The sequence below is a fragment of the Chiloscyllium plagiosum genome, unplaced genomic scaffold (genome assembly GCF_037043375.1).
Source record: "Chiloscyllium plagiosum isolate Xiang-an unplaced genomic scaffold, Cpla_swu_hap1 HiC_scaffold_26, whole genome shotgun sequence".
Lineage (NCBI taxonomy): Eukaryota > Metazoa > Chordata > Chondrichthyes > Orectolobiformes > Hemiscylliidae > Chiloscyllium > Chiloscyllium plagiosum.
In genome coordinates, this window is record NW_028270164.1 from 17,965,761 (window position 1) to 17,989,394 (window position 23,634).

General features: G+C 42.0%; 1 long non-coding RNA gene across 2 annotated transcripts in view; it reads left to right on the forward strand.

Annotated features, from left to right (window-relative positions):
- LOC122563118 (uncharacterized) overlaps positions 1-23,634 on the forward strand; it is a 164,721-nt gene that overhangs the window by 75,640 nt on the left and 65,447 nt on the right. Inside the window, exon 2 of one of the 2 annotated variants that reach the window (XR_015750983.1) lies at positions 12,765-12,918. The exons of the other annotated variant lie outside the window; for it this stretch is intronic. This is a non-coding gene — a long non-coding RNA (uncharacterized LOC122563118). The remainder of the gene's footprint in view (positions 1-12,764; positions 12,919-23,634) is intronic. 2 annotated transcript variants of the gene reach the window in all.

Genomic DNA, 23,634 nt, shown 5'->3' on the forward strand with positions numbered 1-23,634 from the left:
ACAACAACTCTGTTTGTTCTAACTTTGAGCTTCCAACCTAGCTCCCTGAAAGCCTGCCTAACATCCTCAGCGCTCCTCCTACCTATGTCATTGGTGCCAATGTGGACCACGACTTCGGGCTGCTCCCCCTCCCCCTTAAGGACCCGGAAAACACGATCAGAGACATCACGTACCCTTGCACCTGGGAGGCAACATACCAAACGTGAGTCTCTCTCGTTCCCACAAAACCGCCTATCTGTGCCCCGAACTATCGAGTCCCCAATTACTATTGCTCTGCTCTTCTCCACCCTTCCCTTCTGAGTAACGGGGACAGGCTCCGTGTCAGAGGCCTGAGCCCCGTTACTTACCCCTGGTAAGTTGTCCCCCCCCACAAGTATCCAAAACTGTATACTTGTTCTTGAGGGGAACGGCCGCAGGGGGTCCCTGCACTGGCTGCTTCCTCCCAGTCCCCCTCACTGTCACCCATCTGTCTGCAATCTTTGGAGTTACTACTTCCCTAAACTTCCGATCTATGACCCCCTCTGCCTCCCGAATGATCCTAAGTTCATCCAACTCCAGTTCCAGTTCCCTAACACGGTCTTGGAGGAGCTGGAGATGGGTGCACTTCCTGCAAGTGTAATCAGCAGGGACGTCCATGGCATCCCTCACCTCAAACATGTTGCAAGAGGAACATTGCACTGCCTTCACTGCCATCCCTCTGAAAGTAACCTTTTATTAAAAAAAAACTGGGTCCAAAGAATACAATAAGCAAAATGCAGCACTTACCTACTTACCACAACGGATCTTATTATTTAGGTTAGAGGAGGAGGGCGGGTGGGAGGCACTACCTCTGTAGTGCCTCGGGTTCTTCTCCTGCGTGCTTTTAAAGGGAAAAAAAAACCTACCCGGCTGCCCCTCCGGTCTTCGTCACTTCCCCCTGCTGCTCCGCTACCGGTAAGTAATTTTAAAACAAACTGTCTTACCTTAGCTGCTGCTCGCACTCAAAGATATCGATGATGTCATCAATGCTGCTTCCCACTCTCATCCGGAACTGGAGAAGTCTGTCAATTTCACTTCTAATTTCCACCCTGATGTCATCTTCAACTGGTCCAACTCTGACTCCTCTCTTCCCTTCCTCGGCATCTCTGTTTCCATTTCTGGGGAAAGGCGGGCCACTAATCTACACTACAAACCCCTCGACTCCTGCAGTTACCTGGACTATATATCCTCACACCCTGCTTCCTGTAAAGACACTATTCCATTCCTCTTGTTCCTCCAACTCCATCATTTCTGCTCTGATGATGCCAACTTCAACAAGGGGGCCTCTGAAATGTCCACCTTCTTCCTCAACCGAGGATTCCCCAGCACCATAGTTGATAGGCCCTCAGTTGGGTCTGATCCATCTCCCTCATTTTAGCCCACACCCCCTGTCTTCCTTGCCACAGCAACAGGCTCTCCCTTGTCCTCACCTACTATCGCACCTGGATCCACATCCAGAGAATCATTAGCCGCCATTACCGTCACCTCCAATGGGATGCTACCATCAAACACATATTCCCCTCCCCTCCCTTGCTGGCCTTTTGCAAGGACCATTCCCTCTAGGACACCCCCATCCACTCCTCCTTCATTCCCACGGCATCCTCCCCTGCATCTGCAGCAGGTGTTAACACCTGCCCATTTACTTCCTCCCCTCTCAGTCTCCAAGGGCCCTAACACACCTTCCAGGTGAAGCAGTGATTTACCTGCACTTCACTCAATCTAGTCTCCCGCATCCGCTGCTCACAATGTGGTCTCCTCTACACTGGGGGAGTCTGGGTGACCGCTTCATGCATCCCCCAAGTTCTGTCCGCAAAAAAGACCCCGAGCTTCCAGTCTCCTGCCACTTTAACACCCCACCCTGTTCCCTGGCCAACATCTCTGTCTCAGGCTTGCTGCAGTGCTCCAGCGAAGCTCAGCACAAGCTGGAAGAACAGCATCTCAATTTCTGCTTGGGAACTCTACAGCTTTCTGGACTCAATATCAAGTTCAACAATTTAAGGACTTAAAGCCTCTTCTCCCACATCTTTACCCCAACTCCCTAACCACACACAACCCATTGTTAGCCACTAATAGACCGCATTAGCAACCATTCATCCTCCTAGGCTGATCATTATTCCACTCCTTTGTCTGTCCTACTGTTCTTCTCTCTCTTTGGGCGCTATCGCCACCTAACATTTACTCCTTACCCCCTCCCCGCACTCTTTCTAATGAATAATGTCACAAAGCTGGTCCCTTTTTTCTAAAAGCTGTTCCTTTTCTCAAGGACACTGTGTCCTAGATTTTCTTTCAGAAGGGTCAGAAAACTCTCCCAGCTCCAAGGTGACTAGTTTGGTGCAGAGGTGACAAAAGACTTTGATAGGCCTTTTATTTATACATAGATAGATGAAAGTTCGGGCCAAAGTGGTCATGTTTTAGAAGCAACCTGTATATTGAAAGGGGAGTGGTCCTCTCTGGCTGATCAGTGCAGTACAGAGCTAGTTGGAAGTTCAGCATGGGACTGTGTGAACAGGTTGCAAAAACTCTTTCTCCTTCAGACCTTCTAACTTCAACCTGTAAGCATTTGTACTTTTTTTTTTAAAAGGGGGTTTGCTTATTGGGACTGTTGTGCATATTCAGAACAGTATAATTAAGTCTAGTTTGAATAGATTGAGTTCTGTAGGGGTTCTTTATTCTGTTTTTTGTGTTTCATTGTGTAATTTTGTGAATAAAGTTTTGTCTGTTTTAAAACCTGGTAGTCAACCTAGCTAATTTACTCCGGGTAATTTTCACCAAACACCTAATGAAACAAACTGCAAAGTTATGGTCTAGGCTGCCTGCTCAAGAATGTTTTGAGTGGTCTGGCCTAGTCCATAATAATAAAAGACATTTTTTTCTTAGCTACCCATCAGTTCTGAAGAACGGTCACAGGATGATTAGATTAGATTCCGTACAATGTGGAAACAGGGTCTTCGGTCCAATCAGTCCATACCGACCTTCCGAAGAGTAACCCACCCAGACCCATTTCCCTAACACTATGGGGCAATTTAGCATGGCCAATTCACCTGACCTGCACATCTTTGGATTGTGGGAGGAAACCGGAGCACACCCATGCAGACACAGGGAGAATGTGCAAACTCCACACAGACAGTTGTCCGAGGCTGGAATTGAACCTGGGACCTGGTGCTGTGAGGCAGCAGCGCTAACAACTGTGCCACCATGCCACCCTAATCTGAAACATTAACTCTGATTTCACTCCACAGATGCTGCCAGACCTGCTGAGCTTTTCCACAAATTTCAGTTTTTGTTACAGCAAGAACAAGCCAATTTAGCTCCTTGTGCCATTCTCTGTAACAGCAGGTTAGACAGCCCCACACCTCATAGTGGTACTTTTTAAAAATTCTTAAGCATTAAAGGTTGTTAGCAAATCCTTGGATCTATTATGTTAATATATCAGCCTTATTGTCAATTTTAGTGACATCAGGTATTTGGCACCAAGTTTACTAAAACTGAACTCACATTCTCAGATTGCCATGGTGAAACCGAGTCTATGTTTTCTAGATTGCTCATTCAGTGACATCAATCCAATCTCGCTATACACCAAGTTATAAAATCATAGAATCCCAACCGCGTGGGGGTTGGGTCCACACCAACCCTCCAAAGAGAATCCCACCCAGATCCATGCCCCTATCCCTTTAACCCTGCATCTACCATGGCTACTCCATGTAACCTATACATCCCTGGACAATATGGGGCAATTTACCATGGCCAATCCATTTGGCCTTCACATCTTTGGACTGTGGGAGGAAACCAGTGCACCTGGAGGAATCCTGCGCAGACATGAGTAGAACATGCAAACTCCACACAGATAGTCACTTGAAAGTAGAGTAAAACCCAGGTCCCTGGTGCTGTGAGGCAACAGTGCTGGCCACTGAGCCACTGTGCCACTCTGTCATGTTGTGTTCTTGTGCACCACCGTAGACCAGTCAGATCTATCCCGTCGGTAGCTTTGGGTGAATGCACTTTGCAGTGTTCAGATATGGAAAAATTTGCTTAATCTTTCTTCATGATGCAACGAGAGCTCACCCTCCTCCCAAGGAGTGCTGTGTAGCCACCATTGGCCTTTGTGTGAAGGATTTAGTTTTGTTGCACACTATACTCCACTGCTGAATCCTAAACTCATGTATTTTAATCCAGTATCTCGATTGGAAAAATAAATAGCCAATGCAAATGTTTTGCCATTGACACGCATCATCACAGCAAAACATCATAAATGACCCCTTTTAAATATTGAATTTCTTCCAGAATTTGCATTTTTTTAATTGCTAAAAATTATTCTGCTGTGGTGAGTGACCTCACTGGGAATAGATAGAAGATTATAAGATCCACTCTTATGATTTTCAGCTTTGGCAGCAAAGCAGAAACATCTCAGATAAAAATGCTCTGATCATTTTGAACATACAAGTTGCTCCTCCCTGCTGGTTTCCACTAGAACTTGACAATGCTTGTCAGGGTGAGGTCTCCAAGGCTCAAACCTCATGATCACTCCTTTAACATCTTGTACATTTTTAGTCTGTTCACTCGCAGCAAAGGTTAGTTAAAGTGGGACTTCATGAGTTAAGAAAAAGTTAAAATTTTGTTTCAGGAGAGTAACCATTCCTTGTCTCAGCGTGCTTAATTTTTACGTTAAATCATGCGCTTTGCAGAATGCAGAGAAAAAATATCATGAAACCCACACCCCACAACCCTGCTTCCCTGCCAGTAGAGATTCATCTTTTACTTGGACTTCTTCATTACACTCCCTCACTGGTTTGCTCGAAGCCTATCCTGCTGTCGAATTTCTTGATTACCAACCTAGGAAACATTTAGATTCACATTAGTATATGACCCCAATACTGGTCTATACATTTTATAACTCATGTCAAAATGACTCTGGAATATATTCCATTCTTTCAAAGGGTGTGAGCAGCACTCAGCACATTTTTTACTCAGCTCTATTTGTCCTTGAGAAGATGGTGATGAAACAATTCCTTAAAATACTGTCATCCATATTGCATAGATCTAACCATAGTGCTGTTAGAAATGCAAAGAATTATCAGGTGGTTGTTAAAACTTTCAAGGTCAAGTCAGGTGACTTCATCTGATGAAGGAGAAGAGCTCCGAAAGGTTGTGATTTCAAATAAACCTGTTGGATTACAACCTGGTGTCATGTGACTTCTGACCTTGACCACCCCAGTCCAAAACTGGCACCTCTCCATCAAGGTTATATTTTTCAGCTGAATGAATTTTCTTCAGCTCTAAGAAAACACCACAAAAATGGAGTCGATTTAGAACATAGAACTGTGCAGCACAGGCCTACGATATTGTGCCAACATTGATGCTTAATTAAAATAATTTCTTCTGTCTGCCCTTTGCCCATTACCCTCCATTCCTTGCATGTTTATGTGCTTGTCTGAAATTCCCTTGTAGAAAATGAATTCCATTCATATTTATGGAGAAGTGGAGACAATGCACATTGACTGGATAATGAGGGAGCAGCCTTGTTTCTGCCCGGTATTGAACCGGGGACATTCTGTGCATGTGGCAAACTTGAGAACTCCAACACTATAGAAACACAGCGCACATAATTACAACCAATATTAAGGTGAATACTTGAAAGATTCTGCCATGTTATATATTGCCAGATTAGATCAACAATATGGCACTCAATTTGCGAGCTGCTACCTCACTACATGATCTTTGTTGTCGAGGTGTGGGATACTGTAATTTGGAAGTTTTTGCCATGCTTTAATCTCCCACCAGAGAGTAAGTGGAAAACTTGGCAGAAAATAATTAGTGTGACTGATGCACCTCTGTGCCAATTAGAAAGGTTTTATTCCTAAAGCTTACATCTAACTATAGGAGAAAATTGGAAAGTTGTGTCGTGGTAGGATTGGATTCTCCCATAATGAACCTTGTTTCCTTTCATTTTTACTCAAGACATTCAGTAGATTAGATGTGCTGCAGAAACAGAGCCAGATTTTGCTGAGAAAGAGTAGAGAGGCACACTGTGAGTAAATGCATAAGTATGATTGGAGCATACTTGTACTATATTTTGGGCTCTAAGCACTGTATTGCCAAGGCTGGAAAAGTGCATTTGACAAATCAGTCTGAGAAGTACAACACTGACATTGCTTTATTGTTAGCCATCCAAGGTTTTTCTCTCCTTATTGAAATAAAAACTAAAATTGCTGGAAAAACTCAGCAGGCCTAGCAGAATCTGTGGAGAGAAAGCAGGTTGGTGTCTATACTGAAGATGGGCTGAAGGGGAGGAGTAAATGATATGTGGAGTTGGACCCCAGAGAGACAGGGAACAGCAGTTAGGCAGATAAAAGATTGGGTAATGGTCAGTCTGGGAGAATCAATAGCTGTTCAAGGGGACCATTAGAATTTGACAAGGTTAGAGAATCTGTTCACTGTCTTCTTGTATCATTGTGGGTGGCAAAGGACGGACAGAAATAACATCTGTCCACCCCAAAAAGAAATACCTCCCTCAGCATGAGGCCTCACTAAGTGACTATAGACAGTACAGATGATAGCATAAAATTACAAAGGGATATTAATACACTGTGAATAGAAAAAACAACGGTAGGTGCCTTTCAATGTAAGCAACTGTGACGTTATCCATTTTGGATCATTCAAGAGAGATGTTAGGAAGTACTTCTACACTTAAAGTGTGATAGATATTTGGAGCTCTCTTCCACAAATGGCAGTGGATGCTGGATCCATTGTTAATTTTAAATCTGAAATCAATAAATGTTTGTTTAGCAAAGGTTTTAAGGGCTATGGGCCAAAAACAGATATATGGAGTTAGGACACAGGTCAGCCGTGATCTCATTGAGTGGTGGAACAGGCTAGAGGGGCTGAATGGCCTATTGCTGTTCCTATGTTCTCACTTTCATCATTTGCTTCAATAGTGATCACAGATGAGGAAGATATGAAAATGATGTTTCCCCTTGTGAGTCCAGAACTCCTGGATACCAATTTAGCAGAGAGATGAGGAGAATTTATTTTTTCGCAGAATTATGTGCAACATTTGAACTCACTGCCTCAGAAGGCAGTGGAGATGGAGTCATATACTTGTTCAGGCAGAGATTGATAGATTTTTGTTTGGCAAAGGAATCAAAGGTTATTGGGGGTAGGGGGGAATTTGCTTTGTTAAATGGCAGAGCATGCTTCAGGGCCTGAATGGCCCACATCTGCTCCTAACCTGTATATTTGTATATTCTACAAGCAGCCTTTTTGTCTCATTCCTGAACCCCAGACATGAGGAATACGCAGTTGGGCTACATTTAAGCATTTGCCAGTCTTCATGGAAAAACAAACACAGAGGTCTCAGTGTTATTGGGAGTGAGGTTTGGAAGCAGTAGGGGCTGGCGGTGGGAAGACTAAATGATGAGGTGTTTGTTTTTTTATATATAGAGTTCCCTCCAGAGTCTTTGTAATGTTAAGTGAGGAGCTGAGCTGCAGTAGGAGAGTAACACCATTCATTGTATTATTCACTGTTCTCGTCATTTAACTGCAAATGACGGTGTTCTGTAGAACAGTGTTTCTCCTGATTATTCTAAAGAGAACCATAAAGGTTCCATCATAAACCTTTTCACATCAGCACATGTCTCAACAACAAGATTTTATGTCTCTTTCTTTACAACTTGTCACAATGCCAATTTTTAATGGCTGGAAAGGAGGAAATAGAATGACAACAGGGAGGTGGGGTAGGGTTTGATGACCTGTCAGAGGTCATTAAGATTATGAAAGCTTTTAATAACGAAGATAGATTTGATACTGAGGATATGTTGCCTCTCCTGGGGAAGAGCATAACTAGATGCCATTTATATGCGATGATCATCAAAAAATCCACTGGAACCTTCAAAAGAAAAGTCTTCACCAAAGAGTGGTAAAACTTTGATTGCTTATGACAGAGAACTGTTGATTGTACAGCTGAGATGCATTTAAGAGGAAGCAACATAAGTATTTCAGGGAGAAGGGAATGGAAGTTTACAAAGGAAGGCGACGACTGTTATAGACCAGGCATGACCCCTCAAAACATTTTTAAGCAGGTAGCCCAGACTGTAACTTTGTTATTTGTTTTAGTTAAGTGTATAGTGGATATTCCTGGAGTGAATTAGTTGATCTAACTGCCAAGTTTTAAACAAATAGAATTTATTTACAAAATTACAGAATGAAACACAAAGAACAGCAAGTTGAATACCGGATAGCTTATCCTATCTAAAACTGGACAGACTAGCCTGACTTAATGATGCCGTTCTGAAAATATTTGCAACAGTCCCAATAACACATCCCTTACTACAAAGAGTAAACATGAAATAAACCAGGGCTTACACGCTTGAAGTTAGAGAGAAAGAGAGAGAATGCACCCGCTGGATTTGCCCCATCAGCCTTTCTTCACACACACTGGTACTGAATTGATTCAAAACTCTAATCTAAACGAAGGCTAGCTACACATTAGATTAGATTACATTACAGTGTGGAAACAGGCCCTTTGGCCCAACAAGTCCACACCGACCTGCCGAAGCGTAACCCACCCATACCCCTACATTTACCCCTTACCTAATACTATGGGCAATTTAGCACAGCCAATTCACCTGACCTGCACAACTTTTGGACTGTGGGAGGAAACCGGAGCACCCGGAGGAAACCCACGCAGACACAGGGAGAACGTGCAAACTCCGCACAGTCAGTCACCTGAGGTGGGAATTGAACCCGGGTCTCTGGCGCTGTGAGGCAGCAGTGCTAACCATTGTGCCACCGTGCCACCCACTTAGCCGCCCATCTAGCTGGCCACTTCCCTTTGATTATTCCTTTTCTTTAAGACATGAAAGCCTTGAGCCAGAGGCATTATCCGTTAGGGGTAAACAAAATTGCCTCAAACAAACTTTCAAACCCAGCCTGGCCAATTACCCCATCTCTGGAAAAAACTCAAGGTCATAATAAGCTTATAAAGAACCCAGAATTGTGACAATGACTTAACGGTTTTATCACTGGATTGTTAATCCAAAGATCCAGTTAATGTTCTGGGGACCCTGGTTTGAATCCTGTCATGGCAAATGGTGGAATTAAAAGTTTAATGATGACCATGACTCCATTGTTAATTGTCGGATAAAGAGCCTATCAGGTTCACCAGTGTCCTTTAGTGAAGGAAAACTGTCACCCTTACCTGCTCTGACCTACATGTGAATCCAAACCCACATTGATGTGGTTGACTCTTAACTGACCCCTGGGCAATTAGGGATGGGCAATAAATGCGAGCGATACCCTCATGCTGTGAATGAATAAAAGAAAGGCATGTTTATCTGAGGAAAGATGTGAAGGTGGATTGAGTAGAGCATTAACACTGATATGAACTGGTTGGGTGAGAGATCCTGTGCTGTACACCCGAGAAAATTCCATTATTGAACTTCCATTACTGAAAATTAAAGTAAGAGAAACATAATGCCCAGACACTGTTGCATTGTTCGCATATACCCTGGAGTGAGAATGCCATTACATTGTCAATGAAGTTCTTCATAAAATTAAACTGGAAGCACTGGTGTCTTCAAATGTAATTTGTGTGCAAAGTGTTGCCAAATACGAGTGAACTGGTGTTATGAGATCTGCTGCATGTTACCAATATTTGAGCACTTGGGGCCTAAGCAGCACCACTGCAGGAGCAAAGGCAGCACCCAAATAAGATCCAGATTTACAATGGGACGCAGACTGCAGGTGAGTGATGGGAATTGCTGGGTGGGGTTTGGCAGCATTGGCATTGGCTGGTGCTCAGCAACAATGTTCCTCTCGCATCCTCTTCAAGAGGCTGTGTTCTTTCATCAGGTACTGAGTGTCCATTTAATGACTTCAATTGATGAAAAGCTGGGAAGGCCATCCAAGAGCTTTCCTGCTCTGACTGTAATCAGGGTAAAGGTGGGAAGGGGTTTGCATTCCACCCACCACCATCTTGCCTGATTACACTCTGCCCTCACCACCAAATTTGCAATGGGCATGAAATTCAACCCTTGATGTCTCTTTATCTAATTGCTGCACAGACTGACTATCAAATTGGCTTGCGTTGTAATAGCGACTATAATTCATATAGTCCTGATATAATTGCATTTAAATACAATGGTGGGATTTTAACCCATGTCTGAGCCTTCTGGATTACTATCCCTTGGAATCATAGAGTCATAAAGGTCTATAGCACAGATAAAAGCCCTACAGCCCACCAAGTCTACACCAGTCAAAAGCAACCACCTAAATATTCCAGTACAATTTCCCAGAGAATGGCATATAGTTTGGCATCATAAATATTCATCTAAATACATCACTCTGCCTCTACCAACTTTACAGGCAGTGTGTTTCAGATTCCCATCATCCTCTGAGTGAAAATAATTTTCCTCACATCTCAGTCTGAGATAGAGTGAGAGGCTAAACAGGCTGGGGCTGCTGTCCCTGGAGCGTCAGATGCTGAGAGGTGACCTTATAGAGGTTTATAAAATCATGAGGGGCATGGATAGGATAAATAGACAAGGTATTTTCCCTGCGGTGGGGGAGTCCAGAACTAGAGGGCATAGGTTTAGGATGAGAGGGGAAAGATTTAAAAGGGACCTAAGAGGCAACGTTTTCATGCAGAGGGTGGTACGTGTATGGAATGAGCTGCCAGAGAAAGTGGTGGAGGCTGGTACAACTGCAACATTTAAAAGGCATCTGGATGGGTATATGAATAGGAAGGGTTTAGAGGGATATGAACCAAGTGCTAGCAAATGGGAGTAGATTTATTTAGGATAACTGGTCGGCATGGATGATTGGATCGAAGGGTCAGTTTCTGTGCTATATATCTCCATGACTCTATGACTCTAAACCTCCTGTCACTTAGCTTAAATCTATGTCCTAGGTCTTTTATCCCTCCACCAAGGAGAAAAGTTCCTTCCTGTCTACCCTGTCTGTGCCCCTCATACACCCAATAACATTAAAACAATGCCATTGTCACCCACTTCAGATGCAAATAGATTATGGGGCTATACTGACCAGGAACATCTAAGGTTTGATTCTCAGGCAGCAGGGTTAACTAATGTCATTCAGGTAGACACCTGCTTTAAATCAAGCCATTTCTTCTATACAAGGGAGGTGAAAATATTTTAGCCTGTGACGTTATTTATGATAGCCCTTTGCCTGAAGATTCTGTAATGGTGGAAGCTGGGTAAAAACAGTATCAATCCCTGCAATGATTCCCTCCCCAGCCCTATACTGACTTTTGTCACCCAGCCCCATTCATAAATCTGTGGTGAGCCTTATGTTTGTTTCGGGGTCCATAGGTCTGTCAGAATCTGTGAAACTTTCACTGCCTGAAGATGAAAGGCAGTTTGGTGGCTCAGTACTTAGCACTGCTTCCTCACAGCACCAGGGGATCCAGGTTTGGTTCTAGCCTTGTGTGACTGGCTATGTGGAGTTTGCACATTCTCCCTGTGTCTGTGTGGGTTTCCTTCCACAGTCTAAAGATGTGCAGATTGGTGAATTGGCCATGGAAAATAGTGTTAAGGGATGTGTAGGTTAGATGCATTAGTCAGGGATAAATGTACTTTTCAGAGGGTCGGTGTGGACTTGTTGGGCCAAAGGGCCTGTTTCCACACTGTAGGGATTCTATGATTCTTTATGAAGGGAGAAAATTGGAAAAGAATAGCTGAAGATTAATAATTTGAAATCCCCAAGCTTTGACACAAAGCATAACGGTCGCTGTGTTTAGTCATGTTGTTTTTTTCCAAGAAGTACTGAACAAGCTACCTTCCAAAAATGATAATTTCCTCAAAACAATGTTATGATCCAAGGCAGCTATAAAAATCAATTTACCTAAAGGAACACTATGCCAGAACCAGGAATTACGTAATTTCCTTTTTATGAAATTATTCCACAAACCTCAAGTAAATTGGCGATGTCAGAAACGTCAAGGGAAAACTCAATGGCAGCAATTAAGTCATTTCTCTCACTACATCACTTGCTTTTCTCTGAATTCCAATTGCAGCTCATCATCTGTTCCTTATTCCTCTGGTCAAACCGCCCTGTAATCAGCTACTTTGCCATGACATTTCCTTCCTTCCTGGGAATTATAGCTAGTTGTGATGCACTGTTCAAACTGTGATGTTCCCCCGGGCTGGACTAAGATGGGATGGGATCAAGGGCTGAAACCTTCTCCTGAAATATCCCTCCTCCCTCCACCCCTCTTAAATCATAATTCTGTTACAAAATATAGACAACAGTGAGTGAGCAGCATGTGATTAGAATGAACTGCTCTCGTGGGCTCGATTTTCATGTTGATGGGTTTCAGCTCCACAAGACTAGGAATAGGTACGTTTCACCAATGCCTTGTTCCACTCATGCGCTCAGGAATTCTCTAGGGAACACTGAATTTAGCTAACATTCAATTTTGTGCATATCAACTTATATTTTTATAACTCAAAGCTTGATCCATTTGCACAAATCCTGCCCACATAACGTGGATGTTAAATACTTGCCTTGTTTTATCCATTCAGGGTGTTCTTTTGCTCCAAAGTTGAACTATTTGAACTTTGATGGCTGTTCCTGTATTGCCAATACTTCTGACGGCAGAGGTGATGATGATCAAGGGGATGCTGGGAGGGTCACCTGCAACAGTTTACCTGTAATCAGTGTTAACCATGGATAATGTTCTAGTGATGAAAATGGAGTGGTATTGCCAAATCATTTTGTTTTGTTCACTTTAGGACAAATACAAGATTGCCAACCATCAAGCAATCACATTACGTTATGCTACAGGACAAAGAAAGAAGTTGTGATTGTGGAAAGTTTATCCTGATACATCAAGACAAAAAGATTCAGCAACCAGTCTTTCTTTTTCAGCCGCATTCAACAGCCTTGGTATGAACTCCAGCCTGGTTTCTCTTTCTATATCTTTGCAATCTTCTGTGCTGCACATATCAGTCATCAGCAATGTCCAGGCACAAGCCTTTAAAGTTCTCCAAATGCTTCAAATTATCATATAGTCAATGGATTACTTATTAAGTGCAGCCATTGGGGTTCTGTAGGTCAATGCGATGGCTGTTCTTTGCATAAAGTGAAGTTTCACATCAGCAACTCAGTGGTAACCTGTTTCCATGCGACTGGGTGAGGGTGAGACTGGCTAGGACAATGGAAAATCTTCCAGCTCTTAAAAACTGCAATGAGTGCAATGACATGCTCTTAAATAAACAGACACTGTCATGGTTTCATACTTCAGATAAAAGACAATGCCTCCAAAAATGTCATCCTCCCTCAGCACTGCACATAAATAACACTCAAAGGATGCTCAAATCTACAGGCCCTCTGTCACTAGGGACAGGTTTTTATACAATAGGATACAGCACAGGAACAGCCCTATGGACCACCAAGCCTGCGCCGATTCCTAATCTCTATTTAGGCCTGCTACTTATGGCCGGTACGCAGTTTCTATCCCTGTATTTGCCTCTGTCCTGTGAATGGGTGCCATTGGTAGATGTGGAATCATGCACATTTTCTACTCCCCAGTTAGTTTCATCATTTTATGGTGATTTAACATTTATTGGATCTTCTGCTCCCATTTGGGGGAGTGGTGACATTTGGGGTTCAAGTGCTGTGGATCAATCACTTAACTGGCAGCTCTCTGGGAGCTGTGTCCACTCCTGAGATTGCAGATGGCCCCAAAAATGGTCCCTACTGCAGCCAGATGCAAGATATTTGGGTCCAGATTCTCACCCGGGCCAAGCTAACAGGCTGAATTCCTGGGTACTGGAGGCCAGGGTGAAAGGCCACTGGTGGCATGGGGACATGGGAGTACCTGGTGTCTGGATAGGTTCTCCAATAAAAACTGGGGACCCAGAAAGGAGACATTACTCCCTTCCCAGCTGAGCCCTGAGCAGTGCCACCTGTCAGGCTTTAAGCAATCACTAGTCACAGCGAGTTGCTTGTGAAGTTAGCAGTGGACACAGGACCTATCTCGCAAGTGGCCATTAACCTGTCACTCGAGGGCCTCAATTGGCACAGAGTTCCTCAGCAACTCCCTTCACTGCCGGGAACAGTGACAACAAGGGCTAGACTGGTTGGGTAGGTACCAGGAAAAGGCACCCATGCCAATTTACAGACCACCTGCCTGCAAAGCTGCCCACAGTAGAGCGGAGGTCTGCTGCAGCTGGCTGTGGAGTTGTTATATGCATCATATCGTATTTCAATGTCATCAAATCACCTCGTGGACTTGTCCATGTATGTTGTCAAGCAATGCAGTGTGTTCTAGGCAGCCTCATTAATATAGTCATGGAATAATAACAATCTTCTTTTCCAAGCAAGCCTCTCAGGGCAGAAATCCTAGCCTTTGCAGCTGTAGGGGATGTGAGGTATCTCTTTGGGCATTCCCTCCCTGTTTTTTTCCACTACCATCTGTGTTCGCTATTTCTCATGGTTGCTCAGAGTAGCCACAGATGTTCCCTCTTTAACTTCACAATCTAAATCCATTGGGGTGACCACCTGCATTGGGATTTGTGACCTCTCGACTGATTAATTATGGCTCTTGCAGAGAGTCTCCTCCTTCAGAAATGATTCAGAGCCACAGCATATTTTTGAGAGATGCCTGAATGAACAGATGAGCACACTGGCTGCACCGCAGCCCTTGCAATATAACATGTACGCCAATGTACACTGCACCTTGTTGTTGCCTGGGTGTCAGTGACTGAATTACTGAGCAGGAAGATAGAACAGAAACCAGAGTGTAATAACCCCGAGTGGCTTTAACCTGCCCAGCTATTTCCTACAGGGGCTCCTATACATTGGCAGACCTAATTGCCGCATAACTCTTCCTGAGTTCTGGTCTGTTACTTGGCAGATTTGCATGTGACAAGCTGAAGAACGGTTCAGATGTTGGCTGAGCCAGGAGCATGCTGCAGTCAATTGTGTGACAGGACATGAAGGAATTTGAACAGTGACTAAACTTGAGCAAAATTTCATAGGCTGTAAATTTCATTGTCCTTGCCCAAGAGAGTGTTTTCTTCCTTTATATTTTTGTGAAGTTGTTTCAGTAAAGTCCTTTTTATTATTCCAGGATATTAACAGCCTAGTGACCGGAATTAATGCCTTGTTGTAATCAGGACATGCAAAGCATGTTTTCAAAGACAACCTGAGTGTTTGACCAGGGAATAAAAGTCATTGTACATTTGGGCTTGGGCACACAGTTTGGAGGTGCATTCTTTGCCTTGTGATAAAGTTCCAGTACGTTACTTCACCTGTACTGCTGGCTTCACTTTGAGAGTATGTACCAGAGTTTTGGGCTCACCTTACTGCTGTTTCGCAGTGCCAGTCAGCACAGGCACAAAGTCACAGTTGTCAAGTCACAGAATCACAGAAGTGCTGTGGTGTAGAAAGAGGCTCTTCAAACAAGCACCGATCCAGTTACTTTCTCGCATATCACTTGTATCCAAATAATCATCCAATGTGCTCTAGAATGCCTCAAATCCCCTTTGAGGTCAAGGCATACTTTGCTTAGGGGGAGCAGAGACAGATTGAGTGTGAGATGAGGCTTTGGAGAGAAGATGCTAGCAGAGTGGAAAATATTATTGACCTTAAACTCACAATGCTGGGCATTCCTCCAGACAGCTTTAACCCAAGGGGCATCCACTGACCAGGCTAACATTGTCTAGTGTCTTGACCTCCACTGCTGTCCCTTGAGAAAAGAGAAGTCTCCTGTTGGCACCATGCCATTCAGCAGGACCTCTGGGACCCTGCTTGCAAAGTAGGGCACCAATTGCTCCCTATCTGCAATGTCAGAGGCAATTATGAGCACCCCTGGGCAGGGCAGCTCGGGACTGATAGTGCTTGTCTGGGTGCACAATGGGCTTTTAAATGGAGTACAAGGGATGCTGGTAAATTTCGGGATATCCACTAAATGGCGAGTTGTTGTGTGAATGGCTTTTGGGAAGATGGGGCATAAATTGAATATGAGATAGGTCAAAGCGGTGTGGTTAATAATTCATGAGGCGAATTTGCTAATATATAGTGAGAAAACTCTCTGAATGTCATGGTGAGAGACTCTCCAAAAAACTTAAACTTAGCCTAAAAATGCATACAGTTCAGCACAACATTTCATGTCTGATATGTTTTTTATTCAGAACTCAGATTACCAACATCTGCAGGACTTTGATTTTATATAACCTCTTCCTTAAAATCTTAAGTTTTCTCCCTTCTTCAACAGTAACTGTTTACACCTACTTCAACCGAGACTTTTGCAAAACTGAAACCGAAAGGATTTTCTTCAAGCTGTGGGTGTTTTCCCAATCCAAAAAATAAACAAGTTCTGGAACAATCTAACTGAAGCCTAATGTTTATTCTATCCACTTGTAAAACTCATTCAACTAAACAAAACACCACATTCTCCAGGAAATATTTCTCTCCCACTCTGTTCTAAAAGAAATCACCATGGCCACAGAAATACCGACAAGTTAACTATTAGCTCACTTTACAGACAGAGACCAAATCCAGATGCCACTAGTTCAACATCCAACCTCTAGGATAAATGATATCAAAATATATATATATCATCTGACATCAAACCCTCTTCCAAAGAAAATTGTCATGACAAGAGTGATATGGAGGCTGCTTTCTTAGAATTAGAAGACCACCCCACAGTGTGGAAACAGACCATTCAACCCAACACCAACTCTCTGAAGAGTAACCCACCCAGACCAATAATCTACACTATGGGCAATTTAGCAAGGCCAATTCACCTAACCCGCACATCTTTGGATTGTGGAAGGAAACCGGAGCACACCCACGCAGGCTCGGGGAGAACGTGCAAACTCTACACAGACAATCGCCGAGGCTAGAATCAAACCTGGGTCCCTGGCGCTGTGAGGTAGCAGTGCTAACCACTGAGCTGCTGTGCTGCCCAAACTAGGTCATTCAGGTTACAACAGACAGGTTGCTTTGGGGAACTCTAAGTTCCCTTTAAAAAAGAAAATTCATTCAATGTGGTTACTGGCTAGGGTGACATTTGTTGCTCAACCCCAATTGCCCAGAGGGCAGTAAAGAGTCAACCACATTGTTGTGGCTAAGGAGTCGTATGTAGACCAGACCAGGTAAGGACAGCAGATGACAATGACCATAGGTAGGCTAGTTTTCTCATTCCAGATTTTTATTAAAATTCAAGTTTTACCATTTGCCATAGTGCAATTCACATCCATGACACCAGAACATTAGCCTGAGGTACTGGATCACATTATCACTAGACCATCACCTCTCCCAAATTCTGAACCTGATCTTTGTCTCAAAAAGAGGCTATGATTGGCAACTCTAAGTGACACGTTTCCCAGGTGCACTACATCAGTATCCTGCGGTTATAAGTCCACTGAATGGTACCTCAAAATGGAACAAAATGGTAGCATTTACTCAATTGAGCTATCAAGATATGAGATCATTTGGAATTATTTGCAAACCTGGTACTTACTGTAGACACATACAATCTTCCAGAGCCTTTCATATGAATGGAAAATTCTCCATTTGAGTTCTTCGTTTCTTGAGTAATATTCTACATTATAATTTCTGTTAATTTATGCAGAAATGACTAACACGGACTAAAAGAGCACTTGTAGTGTAAGCTGTCAATTTGACTACTAAATTTAAACTGTTCAAAATTGTGCGTTAATTTGGAAGCTCTTTTGTGTTGTCTTCTGCAAATTGTGAAAGAAAAACAGTTGTACAAACATGTTAAAGGAACGGTGGCACAGTGGTTAGCGCTGCTGCCTCACAGCGTCAGAGACCCGGGTTCAATTCCCGCCTCAGGCGACTGACTGTGTGGAGTTTGCATGTTCTCCCCGTGTCTGCGTGGGTTTCCTCCGGGTGCTCCGGTTTCCTCCCACAGTCCAAAGATGTGCAGGGCCAGGTGAATTGGCCATACTAAATTACCCATAGTGTTAGGTTAGGGGTATGGGTGGGTTTCACTTCGGCCGGTCGGTGTGAACTTGTTGGGCCGAAGGGCCTGTTTCCACGCTGTAATGTAATCTAAATCTAAATGACTAACACGGACTAAAAGAGCACTTGTAGTGTAAGCTGTCAATTTGACTATTAAATTTAAACTGTTCAAAATTGTGCGTTAATTTGGAAGCTCTTCTGCAAATTGTGAAAGAAAAACAGTTGTACAAACACGTTAAAGGAACCAGTTGTATTTATAAGAGAACATTATTATTTTTAAAGACAGAAAATATTGAATGAAAAGACTAAAGCAATGATATGAGAGACCTCAGCTTTTAAAGAGGGAAGTCAAATCCAAAGTGATTGTGGATTGGATTGCTAATGCTGTGTGGCACTTACATCCTGCAGCTATATTGTTACATATATCTCTGCAAGGTCAGGAAGCTGAAATGGCTAATATTATCAATCTTGTCTCACAACCAGAATGAATTTTATTCCTTAAATGGTGTGTGGGTGTAGATTCCTCACGCTGCTGATTTGGTTATTCGATCTGACGGCTAAACAGAAATGCATCGCACGACTGAATACTCCGAACATTATTTAAATGAACCCTTGACATACTTATTTGTCAACTTGCCAAATCCCCAACAGTGGCACCCAGAAAGGAATAGAACAGCATGAACATTGAAGCCTTTTAATCACCAGCGATGAAAATACGTTTACAGGCAGAACCCTGACCTCACCCATCAAGTGATCGGTATTTAACTTAATATTAAGGTAATTTATAAGGTGTCAACAGTGTTCATTGAAGGGATTAGGTATTGGCAGGATTGTGCTTTAATGAAAATCTAATGGCCTTACCATCATCTGCCTGGTCTAGACTATGCCTTTGACCTCTCCTTTATGGTACTTTGCAGTACAGATGAAGTGTGTAGTTGAAGAGAGGAAGTTCTGGTGTTTCTAAAGTATTTGTTTCCACCATGAGATATTACAGTCCTAACTTATATCAGCTCTGACTACCTCAATATATCCCTTATGATGCTATACTATGTGAAAGGTGTAATTATAAATGCAAGTTGTTCCTGACATGAAGGTACTTTTCATCACAACAGAAATACAACAATAAGTTTTTTCGTATGAAGCAAGACTTGATGATTTACCTGATGCCCCCAGGTGAGGCGACCTTTAAAGGAAGAATGGAGTATTTAAGATATTCCAAATATTTGGGGTAATTCATTATATTACTTGTTCAAAATATGCCCATCAACCTACAGCTCATTATGTTATGTCACTGTAGGCAAGAAATGAAAATATATCAAAGTATCTGAAAGTTTACAATGCAAGTTCATTACACTATTTTAGATTATAGAGTCATACAGCATAGAAACAGACCATTTGGTCCAACTAATGCATGCCAAACATAATCCCAAACTAAACTAGTCCCACTTGCCTGCTCCTGGCCCATATTCTTTCAAACCTTTTCTATTCATGTACTGATCCAAATGTATTTTAAATGTTGTAATTGTACCTACATTCACCACTTCTTCAGCAAGTTTATTGCACACATGAACCAAAAAATGCCTCTTATGTCTTTTTTAAATCTCCCTCCTCTCACCTTAAAAATGTGCCCCTAGTCTTAAAATCCTCCATTCTAGGGAAAAGACAACTACTACTAATCTATAGCTCATTATGTAGTTCTCATTATTTTCATGTCGCCTCTCAAACTGACACGCTCCAATGAAAAAAGTTTCAGCCTGTCCAGCCTTTCTTTCCAACTCAAATCTTCCATATCCGGCAACATCCTGGTAAATCTCTTCTGAACCCTCTCCAACTTAATAATATCCATCCTATAACTGGGTGACCAGAACTGGACACAGTATTCAAAGACACCCCTAATTAAAATAAGCTCTGGAGATTTAAGTTTAAAATATTTATTTATCTGTTAAATAGAGGTTAATGAAACCACGATTGCATCATGGAACAGGAACAGATTAGAAATTCAGGTGGCATCACAAGAGTGATGCTTGAGTAGTTAATTTTGAAATTACCACAAACCTGAAATACATTTCCAATACTTTGTTATACAGTGATAAAGTCATAGAGATGTACAGCACGGAAACAGACCCTTCAGTCCAACACATCCATGCTGACCAGACATCCCACCCCAACCTAGTCCCACCTGCCAGCACCCGGCCCATATCCCTCCAAACCCTTCCTCTTCATTATCCCATCCAGATGTCTTTCAAATGTTGCAATTGTACCAGCCTCCATCACTTCTTCTTGCAGCCTATTTCACACACGCACCACCTTCTGCATGAAAATATTGCTCCTTTGGAAGCTATATTCATAAATAAAGATACCATGCCATGTAGTACTAATTTTTGATTCCTAGTCTCAGCTAATGCTGTTCATTTCAAACAGGCAGCATTTAATTTTTCTACCAAGCGTATTATTCACTGGGACATGCGTGTTGCTGGCTAGGCTAGAATTCATTTCCCATCCCTAACTGACCTTGGGAAGATGGTGAACTGCCTTCTTGAGCTGATGCAGTCCATGTGGTTCAGGTACACCTACAGAACTGTTAAAGAAGTTCCAGGTCTTTGACCTAGCCACAGCGTCTGACTTGATGCTGGGTGCTCAGTCCGGTTTCAATCTGTTAGAATCTGGTTTGATAGAACTGAATGGCTTGCTAGACCAACTCAGAGGAAAATAAGAGTCAACCACATTACTGTTTGCCTGGAATCACTTGTAGACCAGACCAAGTAACAATGACCGTAGTGAAGAAATGGGCTTTTTATGACAAATGACAATGTCTTCATTACTGAGACTTCTAATGTTAGTTTTTAATTCCAGATTTCTCAGTTAAATTTAAGCTCCATAGCTGCTATGATGGGATTTGAACTCATTCCCAGACCATGTCAGACTGCGTCTCTGGATTACTGGATCAGGGGCTATAGAAGGAAATGCTATCAGTATTGCTCCATCCGATCACAATCCTGTGAGAGCATCAAGTGTCATTCAAATAAGGTTCACTTGTGGTGACTGTCATGGTTGATTGATACTCATTACCTGGGTTCCCTTATGAAGAATGCCTACAAGGTGAAGAGTTGGCAATAACCAGTAAAATGTATAACCCCAAATAAGGCATAACTTCTCAGGAAAGAAGTGGGAGAATAATTGAAAGGGAAATGAAAAGAACTCGTCTTACTTAAATGATGCAGAATATTGCAAATCACAATGCTGAGTGAATATGTTGATCCAAAGAAACAACACAAATGAATTTGCCACTTCAAATAACCACAGTACATTTCTGGTAGCCTAATCCAAGGAATGTATTAGACAATAATAATTAGATGCAGTGTGGCCATATTCTCATTAAAAGCTTTGGGCTTTTTGAATTTCTGAGCACATTCATCCTGTGATTTTGCAGATGTAATAACTTCAATAAGTCTCCTCTGTTGTAATAAATATGAAATCTTCTCAAAATGGAGGAACACTTCCTTAAATCAATTTGGCGTTAGCCCATTTTACACGAATGACTGACAGAAACTAAATAGTAAATGTCAACACCCACATTACTTGTGCACTGCCAGCTGCACATTTTCTGATGTATTTCAATGATTTTTTTTCTTCTTTTTGCCAGATGGAACACAATGATCGATGGAGATCACGGTTTCTAAGTATTTATAGATATTTCTTACTAATGGCTATGACCTTGACTGCAAGGCACAATGCACAACTAAGAGCCGTGCTATACCGGCAGTTGTAAGTTAATTCCAGACATGTCAGAATGTGCTGTACAGCCAAGGTATTCCATGTTCTCAGAATACAAAGCTGGAGTCAAACAAAAGTCAGTACACTTATCTGAACAAAGCTTCTTGAATACCATTTATACTGATGATGTGCCTTTTTCTATAACACAACATCTCAATGGTTGCTGCCATTTATGCTGTTTACAATTAACCAGGAGAGGAAGGCTTACACAGGTAAGGCCGCACCTAACTACAAAATTACCAAAATTGCTCCTGTTATGAAAGACAATGTGCCATTCACCATGCCAGCCTATCCCAACATATAATGAAAAGACAGCTGATCTTCACCTTATCTAATCCATTCTCCATACACCTAATTCATCTATTAATCTCAATTTTGAAAATTTTATTCAATGTAAACTGTAATAATACCTTTGGGATGCAGAGTTTCAGATTGCCACCAGCATTCAAGTGAAGGTGTACTTGTTTGTAAATTCCCTAATCCAAATGATATGGAGGAAGAACAGGGCAATAGACTTCAAACAGCCAGTTACTTAGCTCAGGCTGAACCAGGGCATGGTAGTTGCGAGAACAATCCATGTGTTTTAATTTCAATGGATGGTTGACTTCACTTTCTGCACCAGTGTGTTGTGCTATAATGTTCTTATGTCACGGTGACCCTTAAATTACAGCTTCCAAATGATCAAAGCATGCTACCTTGTTGTAAATAAGCAATGGTCAAATTTAAAATATGCCACATCATCCTTCCTGGTCATGTGAGTTCACTGCCCCCCACCCATGTCCCCCAAGGAATTAGGTATTGAACAATCGACTCAGTTATTTGTAATTCCTTATATGTCTGTGAGGATTTGACCATGTTGTTGTCATGAAGTTGTGTCTTGCCAACCAGAGAGACTGAAACAAGGCCTGGACTGTGGTGATGCAAAGCAAATCAAACATTGACAGAATGGTATCCACAGAAAGGACTATTTGGCAATAATCCTGACACAAACAGACATGATGGCAGTTCAACTGAAAAGATTTTGATCTGGCTGAAACTTAACTGACAATACTACAATTGTTGAAAGTGGCTAAAATAATCTTTGATTCTACAATTTAAGCTCAGGACATTCAGTATATTAGTGTTAATGTAATGAGTGACATGTGGGAGTAATACCTACAGTTCTAAGAACCCTAGACTGAAATTATTTGTGGTAAGCTTTAACAGATTTGCCAGAATTGCAGAATTGATAAGATTAAGTTCAGTTTTAAAATTAATATCTCCTCTTATTAGAAACTTAGTCTAATGAATAAGTGAATTTCTGTAAAGATACTCCTGAATTATTAGGGCTCAATCAATCCACAACAGACATGTGTTGACAGAGTAGATAATTTGAATAGAATGAAAGGTAAGAACAAACCTCTTGCTAAAGTATAGTCTAAGCAGTTTATTTTGAAATGATTGATCCTAATTTTTTCTTGCTTTCCCCATCAGGATAAATAGTATCTCAATATCTATTCCCTCAGTACTTACCATCATGAAAAACCTTACACTAATTATGTTTCTAACTTTAATCTATAAATGTGCAGTTTGGATAACGTGCAGTCATTAATTATGGCACTTCAAGTAACTCATTAAGGGAAATTCTATTACTGTGCTCAATAACCATTGAGAGCCACTGTTACCAAAACATTAAAAAGTGAAGATTTGCATGGAACATGCCTTAATAGTGCAAATGATTATTTTGCAAGATAGTTTAAAAATCCAATTTTCAGCTGTACATAACAAATTTAGACAGGTAGGTGGTTAGCTTACTGCATTTTGTATTTTCAATCAAGCAGTTTTTCTAATGGGGTTTCACAGATGCATTAACAATTTAATACTTGCAGTGTAGATCTGCTGTCCTGTTAAGAT